This window comes from Salmo salar, chromosome ssa19 (genome assembly GCF_905237065.1).
Source record: "Salmo salar chromosome ssa19, Ssal_v3.1, whole genome shotgun sequence".
In the NCBI taxonomy this organism is placed as follows: domain Eukaryota; kingdom Metazoa; phylum Chordata; class Actinopteri; order Salmoniformes; family Salmonidae; genus Salmo; species Salmo salar.
In genome coordinates, this window is record NC_059460.1 from 43,469,926 (window position 1) to 43,491,630 (window position 21,705).

The following is a 21,705-nucleotide window of genomic DNA, read 5'->3' on the forward strand; positions in this document are numbered from 1 at the left end:
AACATCTTGGCCATGTTCTGTTATAATCTTCACCTGGCACAGCCAGAAGAGGACTGGCCACCCCTCATAGCCTGGTTCCTCTAGGTTTCTTCCCAGGTTCCGGCCTTTCTAGGGAGCTTTTCCAAGCCACCATGCTTCTACATCTGCATTGTTTGCTGTTTGGGGTTTTAGGCTGGGTTTCTGTACAGTGCCTTGCGGTAAGAGGCCAAGCAGTTGCCATACCAGGCAGTGATGCAGGATGCTCTCAATGGTGTAGCAGTAAAACCTTTTGAGGATCTGCGGACCCATGCCAAATCTTTTCAGTCTCCTGGGGGGGGAACAGGTTTTCTCGTGCCCTCTTCACGACTGTCCTGGTGTGTTTGGAAAATTATAGTTTGTTGGTGATGTGGATGCCAAGGAACTTGAAGCTCTCAACCTGCTCCACTACAGCCTCGTCAATGAGAAAGGGGGTGTGCACTGTCCTCCTTTTCCTGTAGTCCACAATCATCTCCTTTGTATTGATCACATTGAGGGAGAGGTTGTTGTCCAAGCACCACACGGTCAGGTCTCTGTCCTCCTCCCTATAGGCTGTCTCATCGTTGTCGGTGATCAGGCCTACCACTGTTGTGTCATCAGAAAACTTAATGGATGGTGTTGGAGTCATGCCTGGCCGTGCAATCATGACTAAACAGGGAGTACAGGAGGGGACTGAGCACGCACCCCTAAGGGGCCCCAGTGTTGAGGATCAGCATGGCGGACGTGTTGTCATCTACCCTTACCACCTGGGGGCAGCCCGTCAGGAAGTCCAGGATCCAGTTGCAGAGGGAGATGTTTAGTCCTAAGGTCCTTAGTTTAGGATTAAACACTATGGTGTTGAACGCTGAACTGTAGTCAATGAAAAGAATTCTCATATAGGTGTTCCTTTTGTCCGGGTGGGAAAGGGCAGTGTGGAGTGCAATAGAGATTGCATAATTTCGATAGTCATTTAGGCAGGTTACCTTAGTGTTCTTGGGCACAGGGACTATGGTGGTCTGCTTGAAACATGTTGGTATTACAGACTCAGACAGGTAGAGGTTGAAAATGCCAGTGAAGACACTTGCCAGTTGGTCAGTGCATGCTCGGAGTACACACGTCCTGGTAATCCGTCAGGCTAAGCGGCCTTGTGAATGTTGACCTGTTTAAAAGGTCTTACTCACATCGGCTGCGGAAAGCATGATCACAAGTCGTCCAGAACAGCTGATGCTCTCATGCATGTTTCAGTTTTACTTGTCTCAAAGTGAGCATAGACGTTATTTAGCTCGTCTGTTAGGCTTGTGTCACTGAGCAGCTCTCAGCTGTGCTTCCCTTTGTAGTCTGTAATAGTTTGCAAGCCCTACCACATCCGATGAGTGTCGGAGCTGGTGTAGTACAATTTGATCCTGTATTGACGCTTTGCCTGTTTGATGGTTCTTTGGAGGGCATAGCAGGACTTATAAGCTTCTGGGTTAGAGTCCCGCTCCTTGAAAGCAGCAGCTCTACCCTTTAGTTCAGTGCGAATGTTGCCTGTAATCCATGGCTTCTGGTTGGGGTATGTACGTACAGTCACTGTGGGGACGATGTCCTCGATGCACTTATTAATAAAGTCAGTGACAGATGTGGTGTACTCCTCAATGCCATCGAAAGAATCCTGGAACATATTCCAGACTGCGCTAGCAAAACTGTCCTGTAGTTTAGCATCTGCTTCACATGACCACTTTTTTTGTAGATCGAGTCACTGGTGCTTTCTGCTTTCATTTTTGCTTATAAGCAGGAATCAGGAGGATAGATTTATGGTCAGATTTGCCAAATGGAGGGCGAGGGAGAGCTTTGTACGCATCTCTGTGTGTGGAGTAAAGGTGGTCTACAATTTTTTTCCCTCTGGTTGCACATTTAACATGCTGATAGAAATTAGGACGGCCATTTGAAGATGGTGTGGGAGGGGATGGCTGCCATCTTATCGGCTCTTAACCAACCATGCTATTTTTAAATATTTTTTTTCGCGTTATTCCTAACTTGTTTTGTACATGATGTTGCTGCTACTGTCTCTTATGACCGAAAAGAGCATCTGGACATCAGAACTGGGATTACTCAACTCAAATTGGATGGAGTTCTTCAATGAGTTGGACGCGAGGGATATACTACAGACACCCGACCAGGCCCAGATCCCCGTGATTCGCTGGAAATGGAAATGTAGGTTTTGCGGAAAGAGATCAGGATGCCTTATGAGGATCAAGAGACGAGTGGCTAATCTTCCCTTGCCTTTCGTTCTGCTAGCTAACGTTCAAGTACTGGAAAATAAATGGGGCGAACTGAAAGCACGTATATCCTACCAACGGGACATAAAAAATTGCAATATCTTATGTTTCATGAGTTGTGGCTGAACAACGACATTAAGAACATACAGCTGGCGGGTTATATACTCTATCGGCAGGACAGAACAGCAGCCTCTGGTAAGACACGGGGCGGGGGTTATGCATATTTGTAAACAATAGCTGGTGAACGATATCTAAGGAAGTCTCAGGGTTTTGCTCGTCTGAGGTAAAGTATCTCATGATAAACTGGAGACCACACTATCTACCTAGAGAGTTTTCATCTGTATTTTTCGTAGCTTTCTACATAGCACCACAGACCGAGCCTGGCACTAAATGATGAGCTGTATTCCGCCACAAGCAAACAGGAAAACGCTCATCCAGAGGTGGCGCTCCTAGTGGCCGGGGACTTTAACCTCTTATAGTGCATGGAAACTTAAATCAGTTTTACCTAATTTCTATTAGGGGATAAATGAACGATTGTGGCATTTTCACTAAAAGAAAATTTCAAATATACAACCAAATATTATAGAGAATAACAGTTGCTTTCTATGATAGTTTGTTATTACATTGTTTCCATAGTGAGACGACTCCTGTGTGTGACCATATGACCAATCCATCTCTCTCTCTGAGCAGATGGAGCATATTCACCTATCCTGGCTGACAACACAGAGGTGGAGCCCAGACAGCAGGCAGACAAGGACCTGGACCATGTCCAACTCCCAACTTCCATGTCTCACTCCCCCCCTTTATTTCTCTTAAGCTTCCATTGCTCTCTCCCTCCTCTACTTTCTCTCCCCACTCCCTCCCTCTACTTTCTTTCCCCACTCTCTCCCTCTACTTTCTTTCCCCACTCCCTCCCTCTCTCGTCTAACAACAATAAGACATCATATAACGGTTCATATAATACAGAGTAGACATAGGACATTTCCCGCAAAGCGCTACAAACATCTGGTATTGCAGACAACAGATGACTATGACTTTGTAGGTCTCAAAGTCTAAGTCTAAAAGTAGATATCTATTCAAAACAAAAGACAAAAAATATGTGTTATATTTGAGATTCTTCAAAAGAAGGCACCCTTTGCCTTGACAGCTTTGCACACTATTGGCATTCTCTCAACCAGCTTCATGAGGTAGTCACATGGAATGCATTTCAATTAACAGGTGTGCCTTGTTAAAAGTTCATTTGTGGAATTTATTTCCTTCTTAATGCGTTTGAGCCAATCAGTTGTATTGTGACAAGGTAGGGGTGGTGTCACGTCCTGGCCAGTATAAGGGTTAATTGGTATTGTAGTTTGGTCAGGACGTGGCAGAGGGTATTTGTTTTATGTGGTTAGGGGTGGTGTGTTTGTTGTAGTGCAGTTGATTTAGGTATTCCGGGGTTTTTGGGCACTGTTTGATTTTCATGTATTCTATGTTTAGTCTAGTGTGTCTGTTTCTATGTTTGGGTTCATTGGGGTTGGGACTCTCAATTGAAGGCAGGTGTTGTCTATTTGCCTTTGATTGAGAGTCCCATATATGAGGGTGTGTTTGTGTTTGTCTTTTGTGGGAGATTGTTATTGCACTGCGCTTTTGTATAGCCTGCAAAACTGTTGCACTGTCGTTGTTTATTGTTTTTGTATAGTGTTCAAGTGATCGATTAATTAAACTCAAAGATGAACACGACCTCAGCTGCGTATTGGTCTACTTTTTCTGATGAGGACTTTTCTATTTCTTCTGAAGACGAAGACGACTGTGACAGGTGGTATACAGAAGATAGCCCTATTTGGTTAAAGACCAAGTCTATATTATGGCAAGAACAACTCAAATAAGCAAAGCGAAATGACAGTCAATCATTACTTTAAGACATGAAGGTCATCAATCCGGAAAATTTCAAGAACTGAAAGTTTCAAGTGCAGTCACAAAAACCATCAAGCGCTATGATGAAACTGGCTTTCATGAGGATCGCCACAGGAAAGGAAGACCCAGAGTTACCTCTGCTGCAGAGGACATGTTCATTCGAGTTAACTGCACCTCAGATTGTAGCCTAAATAAATGCTTCTCAGAGTTCAAGTAACAGACACATCTCAACATCAACTGTTCAGAAAAGACTGTGTGAATCAGGCCTTCATAGTCGAATTGCTGCAAAGAAACCACTACTAAAGGACACCAATAAGATACTTGCTTGGGCCAAGAAGCACGAGCAATGGACATTAGACCGGTGGAAAGTCCAAATTTGAGATTTTGGGTTCCAACCGCCGTGTCTTTGCAAGACACGGCGGTTGGAAGCTGGTTGAGAGAATGCCAAGAGTGTGCAAAGCTGTCATCAAGGCAAAGGCTGGCTACTTTGAAGAATCTAAAATATTTGTTCCCTTTTTGGGGGTTAGTACATGATTCCACATCTGTTATTTCATAGTTGATGTCTTCCCCATTATTCTACAATGTAGAAAATAGTACAAATATAGAAAAACCTTGGAATTTTTGACTGGTACTGTATGCTTGCCATAAAACTGCCAAGCTTTCTCAAGCAAGCCCTTATTGATCTCTGTCAAGTAACTACACACTAACAGCAAAGTAAATAGCCAAGACATTAGTATTTCCTCCATGTAAACTGTAAGGGAGTTTAACGCTGGAAGGAAGAAAACATGGGGAACCCCACATTAACTAAGCCAATTGTATTGTTTGTTTACTTGGGACTGGGCTGTCCAACAAACAGATGAGCCCCTCACACCACAGCTCATATAGACATTTGTTTACTTCTGTTGAGAGTAGGTCACTGGTGGGGAATGCAGGCTGTTTAGGGCTGGAAGCTGTTGATGTTTTCTGTGTGTGGCTGGTAGGTCCCGTAGTACTTAAGTTCTATACATGTTTGTACTTCAGGGCCACCGTATGTAAACTCGGTACGAAAACTAATTTAGAAAACATGCGAGGTAAATAAGAAAATTTTGAAATGTTTATGCAAATGTGATTAGTAATCTAATGGTTCTTCGTGTCAACAAATATTGATTGAAAACATCTGGGTGATGTGTAAAGCTCACTGCGTTCTTACAGGGAGAATTTTGCAATACAACACTAGTCCAATCACTCAGAATAACAACCTACTGACAAGGTGGAGATTTGTTTTTAAACAAAGTTATCAGTTAGATTCCAACATATGCCAATGCTGTAGTAGATCAATACAACAAACATACAACAACAACAAAAAATAGTTTGGAAATGTCTATTAAGTTGTGTGGACGGTGTGCGTCGTCATGTAAATTCAGGATTATATTTCCACTATAAACACTAAGTAGTGTTGATTTTAAAGCATTCTTTCAACTAAATATTTACATCTGATAGTGGTGATGTTGTCCATTTAATTTGACCAGATGTTTAGGTACATTCAGTGGTGGAAAATTACACAACTGTCATACTTGAGTAAAAGTAAAGGTACCTTAATAGAAAATGACTCAAGTTAAAGTGAAAGTCACCCAATAAAATACTACCTCAGCAAAAGTTTAAAAGTATAAAAAGTATAAAAGTTTAAAATGTAATTGCTATAATATAATTACTTATAAGTCAAAATCCACCCAAAACCACTCATTCCTTTATTTACAGTGTTACATAACACTAAGATCTGAGAACAATATTTTTGTGACCAAATGTTTAATTTTGTCCTTCTAATACGGTTGTTAGCAACATGTCAAAAATTTGTGTGGAAATCTGTTGCAGCTTAAGTCAACTACAAAACCCGCAATGCTCTCTCTATGAGCTGGCTGGCTAGCTAGTAGCTAGCTAGCAAGCAAACGTAGCTACACACAATAATACCAAAATAAATATCAGCATGTAAAGTAGCTAGTTAGCTGTAGAATCACCTAAACAAACTGCACTATCAATTTAGGAGTCTACAATCTCACCATGTTCAACCTGACAGATTGATGTGCCTCACAGAGTGGAGTCTGACATTCACAACGGTACCATGCAATGCACCCTGGACTACAGAGGCAGACAAATAGGAAAAATGTGCTAGACCCTCTGTTAAACTACACATTTCTCAAGGTTGGAATATCGCAAAAAAATGATCAATGGCTCATTCAAGAGAAGACAACCTAACGCGTTATGACATCGGCTAGTACTGGAATCTGAAATGTATGATAGATGTTTTCACGGGCTAAAAGTCGTATTCCTATTAACTTCCAGTGTAGTGAGAGACTTTATCACAGTGCTACGTCATACCGGACGGATCTCTGCCTGCTTGAACGCCAATAACTCAGATACAGATGAAAACATGAAATGACCTATGGAATGGATAGAACATCACTCAGAGTTCCACAAAAACAATATAATATTCAAAAATGGGTGAATCTTTACTTGAAGTATCAGAAGTATGAACCATTTTACATTCCTTATATTAAGCAAACCAGAAATTGTATTTATTTACGGATAGCCAGGGGCACACTCCAACATTATTTACAAATGAAGCCTTTGTGTTTAGTGAGTTGACCAGATCTGAGGTAGTAGGGATGACCTGGGATGTTCTCTTGATACGTGCATGAATTGGACCATTTGAAATGTACTTTTGGGTGTCAGGGAAAATGTACATTACATTTTAAAATAAAAAGTACATTATTTTCTTTAGGAATATATTGGAGTAAAAGTAAATGTCAAAAATATGAATACTAAAGTACAGGAAAAAAACAACTAAAGTTGTACTTTAAAGTATTTTTACACCACTGGATACATTCCACAGCCAATTATTTTAGAACACAACTGTATCAGAGTGAAAGAATAACATACATTTAACAGGGACAGCGCACATGAATCAACGCCAAAGTGCCAGAGTTAGCAACAAAGCAAATTTTCATCTGTAGATATCACATCTCTCTACTCAGTCTTACATTATTAGAAATGTATAGACAAGAGCCATTTAATCATAACGCCAAATATGCTTTTAGTCACTTACAACCCAGTTCAAATTGTCTGTTTAGTTCTATGGCATTAGAAAGGGTAAACATTTGTTTTTATAAAAGGAAACATTGTTCGCTCAAAGAGAAAAAAACTATTTCAAAGATGAATCCTTAAGAGGTGCTATAAACATTTAACAGCTTAATGGTATCTTGTTGCTGACATCATTTGTTCACAAGTGTAACGTAGCATGTACTTTACACAAATCTCTGAGGATTTGAAAGAGATATGAAGCCTGAGTTTACTGTCCAATAAAGCAGTAAAAAAACAACCACAACCATTAGTGGATAACAGAATGCACTTTTACGATGAGGCCTCAAAAGCGATTTAAAAAAAAACTTGATTAACTGACGGTTCGTAATCACACAAATATTAAGAATCCCAATCTTCATACACTGAGTATAGGAAGGAACACCTTCCTAATATTGAGTTGCAGCCGCTTTTGCTCTCAGAACAGCCTCAATTCGTCAAGGTATCTTCTAAGCTGTTCGTGCCAATATTTCTAGCATAGTGTTAGCCCTGTGATAGGAATCACCACACAGTGAAGCAGCATCCTAGCATCTGTTTGTAATTACTGGGATGTAGTGTATGTGTGTAATATAGAACCATCATTATGGTCTAGATGGTTCACTCTATCTGGTTTTATGGCCAATCTCCCTGTTGTGCCTTTTTATAGGTCTTGATGATCAGTGGCTAGATCTGGATAAGCCCAATAAAGCTATATTTATTTCCACAGTTATTTTGTCAGGTTTACTCCAGAGATCTTATCAGCTTTGTGGACAATGTTTATTGATGCTGAACACTGGGGTCAAACAGCTTTGGTGAAACGTGACAACATTCACATGAATGGCAGAATAAATCCAATCAAATTTTCTTTGTCACATACATGTTTAGCAGATGTTATTGCAGGTGTAGCAAAATGCTTGTGAACTAGAAGCGAAGCAGCCCACTCTGTCAGCGCCATCATACCCACAATTCTACATCTATCGGTAAGATGTTTATGTTGAGTTTAAATACCCTAAGTATTTGGTATGGGGAGTGATGGAAGACAACCTAAGAGCAGATTTGACACAACATAACCACATGAATCCATCTAGGATTTCTGATAGATGTAATTTACATATTCAGAGACATAAAATACAGCAAAACTCATTATGAAGTGCAATACCATGCAGCTGGCATTGACCACATGTACTGTGACTGGTTGGGCTTACTGCAGTTCAGCCCGAGGTAGTTGATCCGCTACGAAAGAGAAGGGTAGAGACTGACGGCACCAACATAAAGCCGTCAAATGTCTTATATTTGGAGCAGTTTACAGTTTATCAATGTATGGGTCAATGGAAGCTGGAACTAACCAAGGGAATGGTGAAATATTCTAACATCTCAGCCCAAACTTGGATTATTTCTCATCAACTCAAACCCCTTTAAAACCTTGTGACAAAAAAACGCCAAAATAATAACCAAATTCAGCTGCAACCTGCAACATTCCATAATGACAACTTAAACCATTTTGCACAAAGTAGCATAATAAACATATTAAAAGTTTGTAAAGATGTTGCTGAACCTGGCAGGAGCCTATGTCTCTACTTTGTGGGCTTTTGAAGCTTATTTTAAAATGTTTCATCCCCCTTATCAAAATACCACATTTTCAATTAAAGTTTATATCCATATTAGGTAATAAGCTTCTGCTATAAATATTGTAATATTAATCATTTTTATATGAAAAATGTTAATTACACACCAAATAACTATGCCGATCTCACCTAGAGAATTATGAAAGACAACCCTCGACCATCTACTTTAGTGTGTATTATGACTGGAAATAAACCGATCGTAACCCTAAAACATCATTAAGACATACCTGTAATGTTGCAGCTGAGTCTGGATCCAGCCAGGGTCTCCATCCGAGGACAACGGGGCAGGCTGACTGTGTATGGGTGTCTTCCAGTCAGACCAGAGTCTGATGCTTGTTCCTCCCCCTCCCTCTCTTTTTCAGATGAACGCGGTCTATTTTTTCTTAAGATATTTAAAGTTTAATTAGGTTTGAAAGACAAAGGGTTGGTTCAGGCTGTGGTCTTCTGGTCTCTCTGCTTTAGCGAAGGCTCTTGGACTGCTGGGGCTCCAATCATCAGGATGTCTTCCTCTACCCGAGCACCCCAGTGAGGTCGGTTCTGGACCTGGAGCGATGGCAGTCTCGTTTACAACTCTTTGGTACAGGAGAGACTTCAGTTGACCTCAGAGATGGCTGCTGCTGAGGAGAAGGAGGGAGTAGATATGTGAATGTGTTTGAAACCGACAGTAAATTGGTGCAATTGTAGTGGTTCCTGTCTTCATCTACACTCAGTAATGCAATTTAGCTGTTTTCTATGGCCACAGAACCGTCCTGCTACTGTGAACGTGTATAACATAGGCTAAGTGAATACATTTAATAAGTAATTTACATAGTAGTCTGGTGTTGCCATAGAATGTAATGTTAATTTCTCTACCATAAACCACCTCCGTCGTTTTAGATCATTTGGCAGTACGTCCAACCGGCCTCACAACTGCAGACCATGTGTATGGCGTCGTGTGGGCGAGTGGTTTGCCGATGACAACGTTGTGAACAGAGTGCCCCATGGTGGCGGTGGAGTTATGGTATGGGCAGGCATAAGCTAGGGACAATGTGTGGGCGAGTGGTTTATCAATGGCAATTTGAATGCACAGAGATACAGTGACAAGATCCTGAGGCCCATTAATGTCCCATTCATCTGCCGCCATTACTTCCTCTTTCAGCATGATAATGCATGTCCCCATGTCGCAAGGATCTGTCCACAATTCCTGGAAGCTGAAAATGGCCTAGTTCTTCCATGTCCTACATACTCACCAGACTTGTCACCCATTGAGCATGTTTGGGATGCTCTGGATCGACGTGTATGACAGTGTTCCAGTGGGACAACATTCCACAGGCCACAATCAACAGCCTGATTAACTGTATGCGAATGAGTTGTGTCGCACTGCATGAGGCAAATGGTGGTCACAGCAGATACTGACTGGTTTTCTGATCCACGCCCCTACCATTTTTTTGTTAAGGTATCTGTGACCAACAGATGAATATCTGTTTTCCCAGTCATGTGGAATTCATAGATTAGGGCCAAATGAATTTATTTAAATGGACTCATTATCCTTATATGAACTGTAACTCAGTAAAATCTTTGAAATTGTTGCATGATGTGTTTATATTTTTGTTCAGTATAATACAAAGAATAACATAAGGTAGAACCAAAACACACAAGAAATAAAGATAAGACATAAGAAGAACAGGAGAAGTAAGTAAGCGATATAAAGGCTCAGTTCCAGTACCATATTTACAATGTGCAGGGATACTGGAGTGACAAGAGGTATATATCTATAGGGGTAAGGTGACTAGGCATCAGGATATATGATAAACATAGTAGCAGCAGTGTAAATTATGATTGTATTTGAGTGGTGTCCATGTGTGTAGAACCTGTACTGAAAATAAATAAAATACAAGGGTCAACTCAGTCGGTGTTGACATTTTGTTAGCTATTAAGTTAGCTATTTCGCAGTCTTATAGCATGGAGATACAATCTGTTCAGGAGCCTGTTGGTATCAGACTTTGATGCACCGGTACTGCTTGCCATGTGGAAGCAGAGAGAACAGTCTATGACTTGGGTGGCTGAAGTCTTTAATGATTTTCTGGGCCTTCCTTTCACACTGCCTGATATAGAGGTCCTGAATGTCAGGGAGCTCGGTCTTAGTGGGCTATTCTCACCCCCCTCTGTAGTGCCATGTGGTCGAGGGCGGTGCTTCTGCCATACCAAGCAGTGATGTAGCCAGTCAAGATGCTCTCAATGGTACAGCTTTAGAACTTTGCGGATTTGAGGGCCCACGCCAAACTTTTCCAACTTCCTGAGGGGGAAGAGGCACTGTTGCGCCTTCTTTACAACTGTGCACGTGTGTGTGGACCATTTGAAGTCCTTAGTGATTTGGACACCGAGGAACTTGAAGCTCTCGACCCGACCCACTGTAGTCCCATCGATGTGGATGGGGCGTCCCCCCCCCGTTTCCTGTAGTGTAAACATTAGTTCAAGGCACAAACGTAAAAGACAATGAAGTTGTGAACTAAAATAGTCGTCAATATATGTATATTCTAATTGAAACATTATTACTATTTTCATATTGATGGTCGGACATTACTTCTATGCTTCCCAAGATAGGCCTACAGCCTATTTGCTAGCCCGTTACTCTCTATCCAACTGGACAGTGGATGTCTAAAGGAGGGGCAAGTGTTAAATGGATCAGAGTGTCTCTGACAGAAGCCAACGAGAGACAGTTATCAGAGTGTCTCTGACAGAAGCCAACGAGAGACAGTTATCAGAGGATGTTAAAAGGAGCTGGATGCCATGGAAACCAGAGTGGGAACAGGCCTTACTCAGGAGAATAGCAACTTTTGGACAGAATGGCAGGGCTTTGGCTAACTTAAATGAATACATGGAACTTATCTGCCAGGAAAGTTAGGCCTATTGACAAATTAGAACATAAAATGGGATGTAGGGTGAAAATGTGAGGTGTGGTGATACTCATAGCAGTGACTGTGTGAATAACCTTGCGTGCCAGTCACACTGCTGTGAAAAGACACTACTGTGTACATTTTTCAGATCTTAGCTCCTCCTCCACCAACAGAGACCTCCTGCATGTTTTAATAAAATTGACAGTAGCAGTCTGAGTCATTCTTGTTTAATATTATATATATATATATATCCAGCTATGTCTCCAATATGATGATCTAGAGACGCTGTGTGACGACAGAGAGAGAGCCCTATGAAACACTAGTGAAGCACTCAGCCTAAGCCTCAAAGACTGAAACGGCATTCACTTCATTTAAATGATCTGTCTGCAAATAAAACGTCTGCGATGTGACTTCTCCTCCATCCAAAGCTGCTTTTATCTGGGGCACAGATAGGGAACATTGAAGTTAACAAAAGCCATGTCCCGCTCCCAAGTATATCCAATATAGAAATGACTCCAGGCCCTAATGGCTTACCTCTCCCAGTGATATTCAGCCTAAATCGAGCCTCTCTTTGGGCTCTGCTGGATTTGAGAGAGGAACACATGAAGCGCAATGATATTGTTACTTCAGTTGAGAGGAATTTGTATGAAATCAAAGACAAACCCCAGGAGGAGAAGACTGTCGAAATCAGACAGAGCAACACACACACATCCTCTCCACTACAGCTCGGCTGTTACCAGCTGACACCAGAGATAGACAGGACCACCACTTGCCAGTGACTTCATTTGTTCATTTAGCAAACACAGCTCTTAATCTAGTGACTTTATCAGCCAACACACCTACATTTTTTGCTTTAGTTTGCTTAAAATATTTAGAATTCTCTCTGAGTCTCATGGCAAAATGTGTACAACAGCATGAGATTAGCTATACAAAAATCAAATTTTCCTCTCTGCCTCATGGCAAAATTTGTAGAATTGCAGGAAATTACAGTAGCTTTAAAAATAGCAAAACAATTTCTCAGCCTCATGGCAAAATGTGTAGAATAGCATGTGTAGGTTTTAGAAATACATTTGTTTTTAAAGACCCCTGCCAAATAATATCAACACATACAGTGCATTCGGAAAGTTTTCAGATCTCTTGACCTTTTCCGCATTTTGTTAAGTTACAGCCTTATTCTAAAACGGATTAAATTGTATTTTCCCCTCATCAATCTACACACAATACCTCATAATGACAAAACAAAAACAGGTTTTAGACATTTTAGCAAATGCATTAAAAATATAAAACTAAAATATTACATTTACATAAGTATTCAGACCCCTCTCTCAGTACTTTGTTGAAGCACCTTTGCCAGTGATTACAGCCTTGAGTCTTCTTGGGTATGACGCTACAAACTTGGTACAACTGTATTTGGGGAGTTTCTCCCATTTTTCTCTGCAGATCCTCTTAAGCTCTGTCAGGTTGGGAGCATCCACTGCACAGCTATTTTCAGATCTCTCCAGAGGTCTCTTTGCCTCGATTCTGACTAGTCTCCCAGTCCCTGCCGCTGAAAAACATCCCCACAGCATAATGCTTCCACCACCATGCTTCACCGTAGGGATGGTGCCAGATTTCCTCCAGACGTGACGCTTGGCATTCAGGCCAAAGTGTCCAATCTTGGTTTTATCAGACCAGAGAATCTTGTTTCTTATGGTCTGAGCGTCTTCATGTGCCTTTTGGAAAACTCCAAGCGGACTGTCATGTGCCTTTTACTGAGGAGTGACTTCGTCTGGCCACTACTATACAGGTCTGATTGGTGGAGTGCTGCAGAGATGGTTGTCCTTCTGGAAGGTTCTCCCATCTCCACAGAGGAACTCCGGAGGTCTGTAAGAGTGACCATCAGGTTCCTGGTAACCTCCCTGACCAAGGCCCTTCTCACCCTGTTGATCAGTTTGGCCAGGCGGCCAGCTCTACAGTAGTAGTTGGTGGTTCCAAACTTCTTCCATTTAAGAATGATGGAGGCCACTGTGTTCTTGGGAACCTTCAATGCTGCAGACATTTTTTGGTACCCTTCCCCAGATCTGTGCATCGACACAATCCTGTCTTGGAGCTCTACTGACAATTCCTTCGACCTCAAGGCTTGGTTTTAGCTCTGACATGCACTGTCAACTGTGGGACCTTATAGACAGGTGTATGCCTATCCAAATCATGTCCAATCAATTGAATTTAGCACAGGTGGACTCCAATCAGGTTGTAGACACATCTCAAGGATGATCAATGAAAACAGGATGCACCTGAGATCAATTTCGAGTCTCATAGCAAAGGGTCTGAATACTTAGGTAAATAAGGTATTTGTTTATTTTTTTGCAATAAAAATGTAAAACCAGTTTTTGCTTTGTCATTATTGGGTATTGTGTGTAGATTGATGAGGAAATTGTTTTATTAAATCCATTTTAGAATAAGGCTGTAACGTAACAAAATGTGGAAAGAGTCAAGGGGTCTGAATGCTTTCCAAATGCACTGTATATAGTTTGAGAAGGATTTCCCTTCTGTAATTTTAAGAAACATTGCCTTGTAATTCCGTTAAAACACATTCTCTTTATATATAACTTTTTAAACATATTATTTTATGATGAGGCATACAGTGCCTTCAGAAAGTATTCACACCCCCTGACTTTTTCCACATTTTATTGTTAGCCTGAATTAAAAATGGATTCAATTCAGATTGTGTCACTGGCCGACACACAATACCCAAAAATGTCAAAGTGGAATTATTTAAAAAATGTTAACAAATGAATAAAAAAAATGAAAAGCTGAAATGTCGAGTCAATAAGTATTCAACCCTTTTATTATGGCAAGCCTTAATAAGTTCAGGGGTAAAAATGTGCTTAACAAGTTGCATGGACACACTCTGTGTGCAATAATAATGATTAACATAATTTTTTTTATGACTACCTCATCTCTGTACCCCACACATACAATTATCTGTAAGAAACCTCAGTCGAGCAGTGCGTTTCAAACACAGATTCAACCACAAAGACCAGGGAGGTTTTCCAATGCCTAGCAAAGGGCACCTATTGGTAGATAAAAAAATTGTCTGGGGCATATCCAATCCAACACATTAATTACTAAGTACCACTCTTCATATTTTCAAGCATGGTGGTGGCTGCTGCATCAAGTTATGGGTATGCTTTCCATCAGTCAAGACTAAGGTTGTTTTTTAGGACAGGCAAAATCCTAGAGGAAAACCAGGTTGTCTGCTTTCCAACAGACACTGGAAGACAAATTTCACCTTTCAGCAGGACAATAACCTAAAACAGGCCAAATCTACACTGGAGTTGCTTACCAAGATGACATTGAATGTTCCTGAGTGCGATATGGCCTAAAAATCATATTTCAATTATTATTATATATTTATTTATTTTTTACTTATGGGCGATTCACCATATAGCTCAATGTTTTTAATGTTATCTAATTAAGGTTTATTGGACAATTAAAAAGGTCAACACACTGCATGTCAAGCAGTCAGGAATAATCAAATGATTTCAGGACATAACCATAAAGACACACTAATAATTTAATTATTTTATATTAGAACAGTTTAACCTGCTTTTTTGATACAATCACTTGTCTGGCTTTCAAGTCTGTCTATGAAAATGCCCCTTTTGTTTAAAATGTAACCAGAATCATGTACAATGCACATCCACTGATAATGACCAACTTCTTGTAGCAGGCGTTATAGACAATTAACACAGGTCTCATAGACAATCTCTCAAGCACAAGCCCACGTGCTACTGAGTAGCCATCTTTCTAGATTACTTGGATCTATTTCTCGCTAACAAAGGTAGAACAGTTGAACTGCTATGAACACACCCTCATGTCCGTCTACAACTGTTTGAACAACATAGTAACATCAAAACAAAGTGAACAAGCTATCTGGATATAAAGACACTAATTTCTCAGAATGAGGTGCCAATTCCTTTTATAAATGCATATTTTATGCTCATTGCACATTTATAAAAAACAGACTAGACAGCTAGCATATAACAGTCTGTGGCTAAAATGCTGCTAGCGGTACGTGGTAGGCGCGACAGCATTAATATTCCACAATCATGTTCATTGATAGTCCCATTTCAGTAGTCTGCTTTGTTCTAAAATTTGGCAGTTGGGACAGAAAAAAAACAAAAAAATACCCTTTAGAACTAGATTCTTGCAATCCAGGCTTTTGGAACATTGAGCTAAAACATACATTTGAATTAATTCTATATAAAATCGCCCTCCCTACCCATGTAGCCTAGTTACAGTTTTTACTTATATCAGCTTGAAAATCTATGGCAAGACTTGAACATGGCTCTCTAGCTAAGATCAACAACCAACTTGACAATTCTTTTTTAAAGAATAATGTGCAAACATTGTGCAATCCAGGTGTGAAAACCTCAGAGACTAACCCAGAAAGACTCACAGCTGTAATTGCTGCCAAAGGTGATTCTAACATGTTTACACAGGGGTGTGAATACTTTTGGAAATGAGATATGTGCAAACATTTCTAAAAACATGTTTCACTTTGTTATTATGCGATATTATGTGCAGATGGGTGCAATCTTTATAAATATTTCATACATTTTGAATTTAGACTGTAACACGACAACATGTGGAATAAGTCAAGGGGTATTAATACTTCCTGAAAGCACTAATATACATACACGTTGTACCTATATTTGTTTATATTCTAACCCTATATACAGTACCAGTCAACAGTTTGGAAACACCTACTCATTCCAGAGTTTTCATTTTTACTATTTTCTACATTGTAGAATAATAGTGAAGACATCAAATCTATGAAATAATACACATGGAATCATTCGAAACAAAAGGTGTGCTATATTTGAGATTCTTCAAAGTAGCCACCCTATGCCTTGACAGCTTGGCACTCTCTCAACCAGCTTTATGAGGTAGTCACCTGGAATGCCTTTCACTTAACAGGTGTGCCTTGTTAAAAGTTAATTTGTGGAATTTCTTTCCTTCTTAATGCGTTTTAGCCAATCAGATGTGTTGTGACAAGGTAGGGCTGGTATACAGAAGATGGTCTTTTACCAAATAGGGCTAAGTCCATATTATGGCAAGAACATCTCAAATAAGCAAAGACAAATGAGAGTCCATCATTACTTTAAGACACGAAGGTCAGTCAATATGGAACATTTCAAGAATGTTGAACGTTTCTTCAAGTGCAGTCGCAAAAACCATCAAGTGCTATGATGAAACTGGCTCTCATGAGGACCGCCACAGGAAAGGAAGACCCAGAGTTACCTCTGCTGCAGAGGATAAGTTCATTAGAGTTAACTGCACCTCAGATTACAGTCCAAATAAATGGTTCACAGAGTTCAAGTAACAGACACATCAACTTTTCAGAAGAGACTGCATGAATCAGGCCTTCATGGTCAAATTGCTGCAGACACCACTACTAATGGACACCAATAAGAAGAAGAGACTTGCTTGGGCCAAGAAACACAAGCAATTAGACCGGTGGAAATCTGTGCTTTGGTCCAAATTTGAGATTTTTGGTTCCAACCGCTGTGTCTTTGTGAGACGCAGAGTAGGTGAACGGATGATCTCTGCATGTGTGGTTCCCACCGTGAAGCATGGAGAAGGAGGCGTGATGGTGCTTTACTGGTGACACTGTCAGTGATTTATTTAGAATTCAAGGCACACTTAACCAGCATGGCTATTACAGCATTTTGCAGCGATACGGCATCCCATCTGAGCTTAGTGGGACTATCATTGTTTTTCAACAGGACAATGACCCAACACATCTCCAGGCTGTGTAAGGGCTATTTGACCAAGAACGAGAGTTGCATCAGATGACCTGTCCTCCACAATCACACGAACTCAAACCAATTGGGATGGTTTGGGATGAGTTGGACTGCTGAGTGAAGGTAAAGCGGCCAACAAGTGCTCAGCATATGTGGGAACTCCTTCAAGACTGTTGGAAAAGCATTCCAGGTGAAGCTGGTCATTCATATTCCATACACCCAGTTCAATGTAACATTGATAGGTTTAGGCTACTACATGATATTCATATTTTCCCTATACCCATCATGAGGTTGCTACAACCTAGCCTTCAAATTAAAGTTTACAATGTAGATGCACACAGGTCGAGAGACAAATTTGAGGTGACAGACAGTGACATTCAATACCGCCTTGTACACTCTTGCCTGCATCTAGCTGATATAGGGTGTAATCATTAGTCCATTGGACAAATTCAGGTACGTTTATTCCTGTTTTGTTCCGTTTAAGAAACTTTTTTGGACAGAATCGACTTCAAAATGCACAACACATCAGCAGTATATGACCAGGCGAGAAAAAAACCGTTCCAAGTCAAACTGCTACACACAGCGTAACATCATAGACAGCATAGCTAATAGAACTAACGTGTTTGGAAACCCGCTACAATTCTGCAGTAATGTTACAGTGTACAGACACCCCATTCTTTCTGCAGGCATCTTTTAATCTTAATTCGGCACAGAGTTTTTGGAAAAACGTGTTCGTATAAACTCGGAAGGACATTTACACTGAAAAGTTCACAAAAAAACACATTTACTGGAAGAACTGTGCAGATGCAAAGAGTAATTCTGTGTAAATTGTTCCAAGTAGTCCTCGTGCATAGAGCTGTATGGTTTGTTTAAACTTTTAAAAATCAATCAATGGTTTTTGGTTTGGCATACATTTTACAGTGAGAAATCTGAGTCTCAGTGTAATTCTGTTAGTGTGGAATTACCCAGCATGTAATCCTTGAAACGGATTCTAAATCTGATTACAGAACAATACCCATGGGCCGTAAAGAAGGCTGTTTGAACAAGTCCAGGACACTTCCAAAGCAAAAAAAATAAAAAATAAATAACTGTCATTGTTCTAAATTGTGTTTTTCCCATAATAGCAAGTTAACTACTTCTACTTTTTAAGATATGAAAACATCTGAACGCGTTGGGTTAGCTCACATTGCATGGTGCAATCATGTTCCTAGCAGAAGAAAGCAGTTTGTTTGGATATCATATCCCCATGATAATTCAATCCAAATGTTTTGAAATTAAAGTTGATCCAGGACATGACTGGATATATTACAGATTAATTGATTCAGTGTACTCAGAGACAATAAACAGGTGATAAGAGCAAGAGGTGGGTTGTACATGAACACTGTGTGGACCTAGAGAGCCAAGATATCCTATAAACACCCTTGCTGATGTCACAGTAAACACGTGGATCATGATTCAACGAAAGAAAAACGCAAAAGAACATGGAACTGCATGTTGTTCTCTAGGCTACAGTACAAAATTAGCATCTCAGCCAAATACTGTAGGCATCTACAGTGTGTGGGTGTACATAAACATTTGTAATCATTAACACCTAACATGTCACACAGTAACAGCTAAATATCATGTAGTATAAACCACACACATACTACATCAAACATGCACAGTACATACATCAACATATATACAATTATACATCAATAAAGTACACCTATATGATGCCTATGGCAAACATACAGACCTAACAAACACGTCGCCTCTAGGTTCACAACCCACTATTACAAATGATCGTGAAATAAACAAATGATTTAATGCGAAATTCATGAAAACGACACACATAAAAAAATGACATGTCCACCACACAATTTTTAGACAGTGCATTTAAATTCAGATAAAGGCAGGACGTCATTAATACAGAAACTATAGGAGGGAGGTTTGTCGGGCAGAACGGTTGCGCGTATTACGCAGAGGCCAAGCAACCAAAATGTTGCATGTTCGAATCCCATGATGGACAACTAACATTTCAGCCAGCCTTGCAACTATTTACTACAGTACTTTTTAACTACTTAGCTAGCATGTTAGCTAACCCTTACCCTTAGTCTAGCTTTAACATAGAAACAACAAATTGAAATTCGTGTTAAATAAAATCGTGTAATGGACATGAATGCGTGATGGTGGACACACCTTTATGAAACAAAACAAAAAATCATTAATTTCAAATAAGTAATTTGCGTCTGATTCAAAATAATCTGTGAGTGTGTCGCAAACAACCTACAGACAAACACATGTAGATCCCTCAGTCTCCACTAGCTTCTAACTCTGTTCTGTTCTTGCGCGGAAATCAAGCAGCTGCTTTAAATCATCAGTAATTGCATTCATTTGTTTGAATTTAGCTCACTACTGTAGCCTTGTTCCATAACTCACAACTCAGAAATATGGTTATCCAACAGCTTTATGTCCAATTTCCTTTTCAGTAATGACCTAAAGAGGAGAGCTGAATAACATTTGAAAGCCTTCACACATGTGCCTACTTTAATTTGACTGACTACTGTCATACCCAGTCCCAGTACCTGGTGACAACATCGCAGGTGTAGAGCAGATCCCTTGCCACACAAAAACGTTATTCTGACATTTAATGAACCAAGTTTGCCATGATGCCACTGATGTAGTGGCCCAACTGTTCTTTTAAAGCAGTTATACTATTTTGACTGTCCACTATAGCCACAATATGCCTTGTTCTTTCACAGGCAAATCAGCTAACAATTCAATGTACTCTCTCAAATCATCTGTTCTCCAGGGATACTTTCAAAGAGACATGCTATAATAACATTACCTCACACTACAACAACACAAGTCAGACCGATCTCTATGGGTCAGACAGTATAGAATAGCGCTGCTCTATGACTTTGTCTTTCTCAATTGATGTGAGATGCCAGAATTGCACCCACTTGAGTCGTATTTCATATTCTGAACGTGAATTAAAACGTTACATTAATAATAAGCGAACTCGTTAAACTGCAGCAGAGATCACATTTCGCTGAGAATTCACTGCCTACACACTGCTCTTCACTCGCACAGGTACACGTTTGTTTCATTACGCATTCCATTGAATATTTCTGATAAAGCTGTAACTTTTGTATAAAAACAAAAAAATACCTGTAGGAACCTGATGGTAAGAGGGATACCTCTCTGTTGTATGTTATAGGAGCTGTCGGAAGTGAAGCGACACTGCCATTTTACTTAATTCAAAAGTCCTTGAAGGTGTTTCGATTTCGAAGCGGTTCAACTGCTCGACGCTTACAGAAACAGCCGAGCCGAGTGTCGGAGTGAAGCCGAGTCATTCAATCTTCAGACCGATGAAAATAGGATTGTGGTGGCAGCCAGTGGTGTAAAAATACTTTAAAGAACTACTTTAGTAGTTTTTGGGGGGTATCTGTACTTTACTCTATGTTTTTTACAACTTTTACTCCACTACATTCTTTAAGACATTAATGTACGTTTTACTTAAGACATTAATGTACGTTTTACTCAATACATTTTCCCTGACGCCCAAAAGTACTCCTTACATTTTGAATGCTTAACAGGACAGGAAAATTGTCCATTTCACGCACTTACCTACTGTCTCTGATCTGGCGGACTCATAAACACTTATTGACTCAAGACATTTCAGCTTTTCATTTTTAATTAACTAGTAAAAAATTCTTAAAACACAATTCCATTTTGACATAATGGGGGGTATAGCCTATTGACACAAACTCAAAAAAAAAATGTGTCAGGCTGTAACACAACAAGGTGTGGAAAAGGTCAAGGGGTGTCACCAGGGGGCATCTTCCCGGGGTGTCTTCCAGGGGCGACAACAAGGGCATCTTGCATGGACTCACTCTATGTGCAATAATTGTGTTTAACATGATTTTTTTCATGACTACCACATCTCTGTACCCCACACATACAATTATCTGTAAGAACCCTCAGTTGAGTAGTGAATTTCAAGCACAGATTCAACCACAAAGACAAGGGAGGTTTTCCAAGGCCTAGCAAAGAAGGGCACCTATTGGTAGATGGGTAAAAATAAAAAAGCAGTCATTGAATACCCCTTTGAGCATGGTGAAGTTATTAATTACACTTTGGATGGTTTATCAATACACCCAGTCACTACAAACATACAGGTCTCCTTCCTAAC

General features: G+C 40.2%; 1 protein-coding gene across 1 annotated transcript in view; it reads right to left on the reverse strand.

Annotated features, from left to right (window-relative positions):
• Window positions 1–20,848, reverse strand: part of LOC106578852 (myocardin) — a 227,387-nt gene extending 206,539 nt beyond the window's left edge. Inside the window, 2 exon segments of the mRNA XM_014158068.2 lie at window positions 9,091–9,477; window positions 20,682–20,848. The gene's annotated coding sequence lies outside the window, so the exon portion shown is untranslated.
• Window positions 20,849–21,705: the final 857 nt, after the last annotated feature.